Here is a 9388-nt window from a genome sequence, read left to right on the forward strand (position 1 = left end):
TGATCACACATGTTCTGGCGCTCGGGCACATTTCCTACCCACAGATTTAGTCCCTGGAGTAGTTATGGCTACAAGCAAGCACAGGTGAGGACAAGGCCATTCTTAGAGCTAAAGGCAACATTTTCAGATGTCTGTCTAAAGTTAAGTAAGTGTGTAAGTGAAGACTGTAGTGCCCAAACGAATGAGAATTTAAGTTTGAAAATCTTGGGTTAGAGGTTTCATAAAAAACTAAGTTTTAGACTAATTTTATTATGGTAAGAAAATATTAAAAAATGGATAAGTAATTAAAAGAAGCCAGTGATGCATGGTTTCACCTGCCTTTTCCAGAATTCAAACCTTGTACCTATCAAATTCATAAGACAAAAGCTGGAACACACACCTATGTAATAACCAGGAATGTTAGACTGCTGTGCTATACCAGCTGGCACAGCCGACTAAAACCCCATTAACAGAAACATGTTTTCCATTTACATGAGAAAGAGTGTTGTCAAAGTCCTTTCTACTCCTACTACAAACCAATATCAAATTAAAACCATGCAAATTGCCCCTTGTAGTCAGTAAGCAGTACCAGCAAGGTATTCTTCTCATAGCTCTTTTTTTTTTTCCTCTTTATTCAGGTTTTAAATGTTTGGTTCTTTACATTTGGCATGGCGCTGACCTTGGTAATGATGAATTTTCCTGGCAGATGCATACTTGGTCCAATCAGATCACAGAAATAAGCTCTTTTGGACTGAGGCTTGCATGGGATTGTAACAGTATGTGTGCGCTGACCCCAGGTTAAAAGAATGTTTCATTTCAAAAGTTTGAGTGGAAACTGATAGTTTCTGTTGTTTCAGAGCATGTGAGCCATAAGAAGGTTATTTTTGTTTTTGTTTTGTTTTAAAGGAGCTCAAGAGATATCACAATAGATAGAAATAGAATAGCGAGAAAACGCAGAGAGAAAAAGTGCAAGGACACAGTTTGAATGTATATAATGTTTTTTGCATAAATTGCTTTCAGAGAGCTTGACAGGGTTAAATAAAAATGCTATCGATTCAGAGGGTTTTACCCCAGCCTCTTCCAGCACTAAGCATTCTTGACTTCATATGGCAAGTTAATCCACAGTGGAAAAAGATGTGGAGATGCAAAACATCATGTTTTCTTAAGTTACCCCAAAGGCACACACAGTGGTGGCAAGAATGGCTGAGCGCTGTGCTGCTTCGCCAGCTCAGGCCTCTAAAAGAAAATAAATCTGCAGATAGAAATATCTACACTAAAAAGAGATGGAGACTGAGGTTTTTTTGTAGACCACTAGGATGTGTTGGTCAGAGCCAAGATAAGAGGTGTTTTATGAACTACACAAGCCTTGAATTCAGTAACAATCAGTTCAGCCTTACTGCTGGTTCACCCTTGCTTGTACAGATGCTTAACAGAAGAAATTTATAAACTTCATACTAACATGAGCAACTAGCCAAACTAAATGTAATGAATAAATTAAATCAAACAGTTTAGTCACTTTTTCCATTTACTTTGCACCATGATGAAAACTTTAATACTTATAAAAATACTTGGTACTCTTAACTGATGATAGTTGTAATGCTTTTCAGCTAGTGTGAATTGCAACAGCAAATTTTCAGATAGACTTGTATTTGTGTGCACGTGCACAAATATAATGTGACTGAAGTTTCAGAACTATATGGTACAAAATAAGAACAGAATAGGTTATTCATTATCGAGTTACAGAGTGAAGAGTATTTAATTTTTATGGCCTTTAGTTATAAAGGACATCATGACTTTCTCCCACATACCCCTTTTCTCACTCAAAGTTGCCACATGCCCATCTCTGGCCATAGCCAGCCAGATCCTCACTGCAGGTGACTGCCTAGGTGTACAAATGCACAAGAACTCTGTCAGGTGTTCAAGCCTCAGTTAACAAAAAAATCTTTGGAAACTTGTTTCTTTTGTAGTTAGTTACATATTGGGGATGTTGCTGGCTATCTGCAAACTTACAGAGATATGCACATGTGGTAAAAAATGTTGCATCAAATCTATGAAGATATTGTCCAGTCACATGATGGAGGAATCGGGAACATTGATAATAATTTTTTCACCACATGCAGTGTTCCTTTGGGTGAAGCAAAGAGGAACTAGTCACAGACAAAAACAAAAATATGTTAATAATTTAAATAATCAATACATTTGATATTTACTGTTTGCAAATGAAAACTGGTGTATCTACTGTTTGCTCTGAGATATTTGCTTATACAGTTTTCCATACAGAGAAGCTCTTTTAGTGTGCAGGGTTGTTGGCCAGACACAGACCTTAATTTTTCCATATTCCTAATGATTATTTCCTGAGCATCCAAAAGCAACAACCCATCTTCTGGGTATCTTATCTTAAGGATAACACTTCTACCAGTACAATTTATACCATTGTGTCAGGCTGCTGTTTGTGTCAGTCCTGCTGTGAGGCTGAGGCAGTGTACCAGGGGCACAGTTGTGACCAACAGCCACATTCTGACTTCTACCTAATTGAGGTCAACTCATGCTCTTGATATTTTTAGACAAAGCAATTCCAATTCTAATGAGGAATACGAGCTGAATTAATCAAAGGGATAAGACCATGTTAATTCTATTTCATAAAGTAACGATTTCTACAGGGATGTATTTTTATAGGGACAAATACAGAAAAAAAGAGGTACCTAGATGTGTGGATAGCACCTTTTTTTGTGTGTTCATTTTCTACAAAATTAGTTCCACAGAAATAATTGATAAGTCATAGTTCTAGACCAGCTCCCAAGTCCACTAAGTGGACTTAGGATAAGGGTCCATTTGAGGCTCCTTTTTCACATAAAATAAAACCATATTCCATCTTGTCTAGGTGACTGAGAAATGGACCTTAGGAAAATGAAAACTGAAATGTGATTTTTATGCAGAGTATTGAGTGCATGGCATAATCTACTATCCAGAAAATGCCTCCTTATCAATAAAAGTGCAGTGAGCAAATTCCTGGCCTTTCTCCATGACTTGACCATAAAATTGTTGTAATGCTGCTGGTTCTTTTGAGCTTGACATGAATCTGGTGTTTTTCTTAAAGCTTCATTTTTTGGATCCTGCAATAAGATGTGAGTTTCACCTTTCTTTTGATTTTCTTTGGGAAAAAATAAATGCTAAAAATTGGAATCTGTGAAGGTTCAAAACATCAGAAGCCATAAAAAAAAGCCAATGGCTACCGTGATCTAAAAGTGTGATTGTTTTAAGTTTGCTGCATGACCCTCTAAGCCACAATCCATGTATTTTCGGTCCTTCATGTTGGCAATATTTTTATCCACCAGAAGAATTAATAACAAATACTATAATCAAAGCACAGATATTTCACTCAGTAACAACACAAGGTATGCTATTCCACTTCAAAAAATTCCAAAAAATCATATCGCATTACCAAAATGAGTTACCATTACTTGTCACCTAGACTGACATTACAGAGAATTCTTTTCACAGTAAACAGATTAAGCAAATTCAGATGCCCGCTAATGCATTAATAATAATATATAAAATATTATTCCATTTATACTATTTCCCACTCCACATAATGAGAAAAGATCTGTTGCTCATGGATTAACAGTATGGGCAATTAGACTGCTCTTTACTGTAATAAATCCTTCCTATCTATCTGCCCCAAATCACAGAAGACTCTTGAGATCTCTTTTGCGTATCAGCAGATCCTTGCCTTCCCCAATATTTTCATCCTTTTTGTGTGCTTGGGGGAATATGAGCACAAGATGTAGGAAAAACTGGGATTCTCTTAAGGTAAGGAAATGCTCTTAGTTGCTAGCTGGGCTTGCTTTGGAGGCTATACCTCTAGATACCATGCATCTGCTGAATGTCCTCTTTGTAACCAAAGAGTGTCTGACCTAGTCCAACAAATTCCATAGTCATAGTTGCTTCTGACCCTATCAGCTTCGTCAGCTGCCAGATGAAAACCACTCCTGATAGTGGTTCTTCAGGACTTTATCCAAGTCCTCTGCCTAGCCACAGAAAATAAAGCAATGGTGGTGATGGTGTGACCAGGGAGCTGGTGTGCCACGTAGTATGTCACGGCTCCCTGAGGCTCACCGGATACATGTGCAGATACTCCGAGTGCGGAATTCCTGTCAGTGGCCGCACAGACAGACCCTGAGGACTCTTTTGCAAGGGACACACACTGCTGGATCACTGTTAAGACTTACAGACCTGCAAGGGCCTACAGGCATGCCGTGAGGCCAAAGATAAGGCCAAGGATCTCATCTGAACCACTAAGGTAGTGAATTCTAGAAAAAGGGAGAAAAATCTTGAACTTCAGAGCAAAAGAACTGAATTTGCTGAATATACATAGGGAAATTTTATTCCTCAGATAACGTTGCCCTGGAACCTACCATGTGTAAAACTGAATCTCCCCTCTAAGATTATCTTTGGAGAGCCTGCCTGACCCACAGCCACGCAAGGACGCACCTTCTGCTGATGTCACCACCACAACAGGCACTGCAGAGGAGGCTGAGGCAATATTGCCCAAAGGCCTAAGGTTCCTAAATTATTCTTAGGAGGTTTTAAAATGCAAATGTTTTATCTGGATACTAATTCTATTCCCTCATCTGAGAATTATTCAAACAATCTTCAGGCGCCAACAAACGTGAAACTTTTTAAGTCATCAAAAACTTAAATAAATAAATTATTTAAATTCCTAAGTTATGAAAAACTCTACATAAAATTTAACAAAATTAATTCCTTAAATTCTCATAGCAGGCAAAATTTTTTGAAATAACTTTGTATGCTACATTTTCAATATTCTGCTGAAAAGGAAACACTAGAACACAGATCTACAGACTACAAGTTATTGATAAGTTCCTATTCTGTACCAGCCACTCAGCTATATCATCTTCTTTAAAAAAGAACATCTTTATAATGCATAAATAAACAACTACATGCCTTTGTCTTTCAGTCAAGTTGTATTTAGTTTTCAGTACTTCTTATACTACACAATATCTCTATAAATTTTGTGTGCAAAGGATATAGTAAATTAAATTATGGTGAGAGGCATCTAGTGTTGAAAGGCAAAGCAGGAGACAAGCAAACTGAAAGCTGTGCTAACCATCCCTCTTTTAGTGTACAGCTAGATCTGACTGCACTCAGTGAAACATTCTCCTCTTGAAAATTTTTGATGTGACCAAAATGAAACTGGTTTTAATGGAAACACTCCTGTATCACAACATTTTACTTAGGAAATAGTAAATACCCCACAAATTCAATGAGAGCAACACAAATACAGACATCTGAAATATTCCATTTTAAGCTTCTAAAAATAAAACCTTTTCTCTTTTCATTTCAAAATTAATTTTCATATAGTAATGGCTGAAGGAAGTGTTCATTGGCCTTTTGTTTTCATCTTCACAAAATTCATTATAATCTGATGCTTAACACAGCTAAGCCTAACAACAAAGTGGTAGGAGCACAGGACAGTAGAAAATTAGTAGGCTAAATAAAACATAAACAAGTTCGATGTATTAAGCTATCGCTGATTAAATTTATTCTTGAACTCTTATGGGACCAATAGAAGGTTGTTGTCATTGGTGAATTCCACAGAGGCTTTTCCAGAGTAATTCAATGTCTTTATTAACAGAGTAAATTGCACCTAAAATTTGTATTGTGAGATTCTGGGACTGGAATCCAAAAAGCCATAAAATGATAAATGAGTCTAAAACATGGAAGAGGAAATTCAATGAAGATCATTGCAAAGGAACTACACTGAAGAATAAACAAACAGCCTAATAAAAAAAGAATATCTGAAAAAGGGAATAAATAAAGGGGGAAATATTTCAAAGCATTAACAAAAGGTGAATGAGGGTTAGCAAATACCACAGAAAATGTGTGTCAATACAAAAGATGCTCCTGTAAAATTAAAAGAATAGAACACAAACATGATTCTGTAGCACAGGAGTGGAAGTGTCATAATTCAGTCATGTGTCACAAATAATTATCTAGCTCTTCTCAGCACAAGTGAGGCCTCACCTACAGTATTGTTTGCAGTATTGGGCTCTGCACCTTAAGTATGAAGTGCTTTGAAATACAGAAGAATTCAAAAAAGGATTAGTTTGGACATTTACAAAACATGATATCTTAGGAAAAAAATTGACAGAACTTGGATCTGGCTAGTCTAGAAAAGAGCCTGAACAGTGAGAATATGATAATGCTTGAAAATGTAACAGGTTGTTATAGAGAGGAAAGTAGTCAAATATTGTCCAAGTCTACCACTGTAGGACAAAAAGTAAGCAGCATAATTTTCAGGAAGAAGGACTGAGATCTTTGAAAGCATTTCTGGTGGCCGGAAATACTGTAGAAATAATTGATCCTGCCTCAGATAAGAGGAATGGGACATCTGACATCTTAAGATCGTATCGCGTGCTGATACTTCCATGATAATACTGAAAAGATCTAATATTACTATCACATTAAATCTAATCTTGAGCACTTGAATGGAGCCTTAAGTTCTTATCAAGCGAATTTTGAATATTGTTCTGGGGGGATACCTGTGTGCAGAAAGAAGTTATAGTTATTTCATTCCATTTCAGGAAGAAAAAAAAAAGAGAAGAAATTGAAGAATTATTGATTGAAGAACAATATATTTTGTGGCATTCTAGTATGGAGAATAGGAAGCTCTACAACGTATGACTGTATTTGAAAAGCAGAAAACAACTCTCAGAAACGACAACTGATACATATGGCTGCTTCTGAAAATCCTACTAATCTTCTTTCCTCAAATCTTACTTTTTAAGTGTTAAAGAACAGAAACTTGATCTTTTCTATTCTTGTCTGGTTATTCTCTGTCCTATATCTGAGGAAACTGACTTGTAGGAATTTGCAGCATAGAGCATTTTGTAAAAACATGGGCTGCGTATGTGCACTGGCGAAGCACAAGGATGGATTTGGCTTCCCTGACTCCTCCACATCAAGGCACTCTGGTATCCTCCCAGCTACCCATCCTGTCTCATACATAATGTCACTTTTGGTACTGCATAGAAGGAACTGAAAAAAGATAGCTGCTGCTGAGCATTGAAGTATTCTTAATGCTTCACTGTTACCCCCAGTGGATTTTAAGGATAAATCTAAATTTATCCTGGCTCTGTGTGGTTGGCAAGGTGGAAAAAATATAAGAGTATATATATTATATAAATATAATATAAGAGTACTCACATTTCACTTCTCCACTTTCTATAACCCTTCCCCATATTCTGATGATGAAACTTGTTTTGGCTACAGTTTAACTGGCAGCCAGGTGAAATTCCTCTTGGTAGGGCATCTGTCTGCTCACAACTGCACTGCAGATTTCTAATGAGCCGTGTGATATGTTACAAAATGACACGTAAGAATTCCCCAGCCACCTGTACTTGTAGACCTCCTGGCCATGTGCAAATGAATTATGTTACACAAACTAATGATGCTAATGCATTTTTATCACATATGAGATGTGTGAAAAGAATTGAAAAAAACATGTAAATAGAACATCCCTTCAGCTCCCTCAGTATGTATAATGATAATAACTATTACAGGGAGACCGCATTCCTCTGTCTCATGATTAGAGCAGGGGAATGGTCATGTGATTTTCTGAATTTTGTTAGTCACTTAGTCATTTATTTGCAGTGTGACTTGAACAATTTGCTTAATCTCTTCTCAGATTCCTTCCACCCATCTTTACTAGAAGTTTATTTTGTTATAAAGATGGGTTTCATATCCTAAGAACTGAACAATACAAGACATTTCAGTCTGGTTTATTCTTATCTTCTTGTAAAAGGAATGACATTTAAAAAAAATCCAGCTCCAAATTCTGAATATATCCAAAGTCAGGGACCATTAGGTCTGTGGGTTTCATTTAAGACAATTCATAATTTCACCCAGAGTGTCAGACAATCAAAGCCAAATTACATCAACCAAAAATATCAACTATAACATAGTTGATATACGATGCAATATTTATAATCCTCCTGGTGCGAAGGTATATCCTATTCCTATCTCTATTATTCTGTCTCTTAATCCTGCAAGTGCTCTGCAGGTGAAGCTCCTGGATGTAACATCCAAAGGCTCAGAATATACTTACCAAATATCTTAATATATAGAAATGAAGCGAATTATGCATGTTGTTTTCAGGAATGTCAGATGAATGGACAGTGGGCTGTATTCATATACAAATATCTCATATACTTTTGGACTTGTTCACCTGCTCAGAATTCACTACACACAACCAAGCTGAGCCAGCAGAACCAGATAGCACTGTGAAGACTAATTAGCATGAGTTTAGAATCAGGTTTGCTGTTTTCCTCACCTGTTGTGAAGCTCACGGTCATAGGTGCAATGCTAGGTTCTAAACCTGAGCCGCCCTGGATGAAGCCAGCTACAAGAGCTACCCTGTATTGGGCTGCAGCTAGGATAGTTAAAATCTCCATCTAACATCAAACAGGGGTCTATTTAAGTATATATATATCTATTTTAATAACTCTTGCTGGATAGGTCCTTCATCAAATGACAGGATATTAAATCAGACACTTCAGATAAAATAAGATTTGGCATAGGAAAAAAAAAGAAAGAATATTCTTTGAAAGTAGGAAAAAAAATCAGGTGGGTAAGATGGGATTTTCAAAAGCATGGAGTGTAGGTCTCTGATTGCCCTGAAGTAAATATTAAAATATTCAATAACTTCTACTGGAGCAGATTAAGTACAATGCTGATCACATTCGTAAATCCCACTCATAAGTATTTTTATATATCTGAGAATAAAGAAACATAGTATGCTAATGGCTATTCAGTTATTCTAGGATTTCCTTAAATTTTATTTGTAAAGCATATGTGTACATCTATCCTATAAAATATTGGCTACGCCCAACTTATTTGCCTGGTGCTTGATAGCAATATAATTGAAATGATGACCAAATAGGTAAGAAAACCTTTTTAAGCACTTAACATGCTTTTTAATAAATTTCTGTTCTATTTGGAAAAATGCATTTTTTAAAAAAATGTTTCCAGCAATTCCTTTAAGCTTGCTTTGAAAATCCTTTTAGAGTAAATACTGTTGAATCAAACAGTGATTTTCCAGGGCGGACAGTCAGGGGATGCTTACATATCCCTCACTGACAAAACTATAATGAAAAGTGCAAAAAACATGCAAGGAGAAAATTCATAAAGAACTGCAAAAAATACACATTCAGACACTACACGAGGCAATGTTGAACCATATATTTCACCAATCTCACCTGCAGCATAGAAAACTGCTTAAAAGATGCTTATTGACATAGCTGGCAGGCCAATGTTAATAATAATAGTACTTTGCATATTATTATTGTTTACAATGTGTTAGCTAATTATATGGTATAGACATAAGTGT

At 36.4% G+C, this 9388-nt stretch overlaps 1 long non-coding RNA gene across 1 annotated transcript in view; it reads left to right on the forward strand.

The window, feature by feature from the left end:
- LOC135328462 (uncharacterized) overlaps positions 1 to 7146 on the forward strand; it is a 46029-nt gene extending 38883 nt beyond the window's left edge. The window contains exon 4 of the long non-coding RNA XR_010389349.1: positions 6585 to 7146. This is a non-coding gene — a long non-coding RNA (uncharacterized LOC135328462). The remainder of the gene's footprint in view (positions 1 to 6584) is intronic.
- Positions 7147 to 9388: the final 2242 nt, after the last annotated feature.

This window comes from Dromaius novaehollandiae, chromosome 5, assembly GCF_036370855.1.
Source record: "Dromaius novaehollandiae isolate bDroNov1 chromosome 5, bDroNov1.hap1, whole genome shotgun sequence".
Taxonomy (NCBI): Eukaryota; Metazoa; Chordata; class Aves; order Casuariiformes; family Dromaiidae; genus Dromaius; species Dromaius novaehollandiae.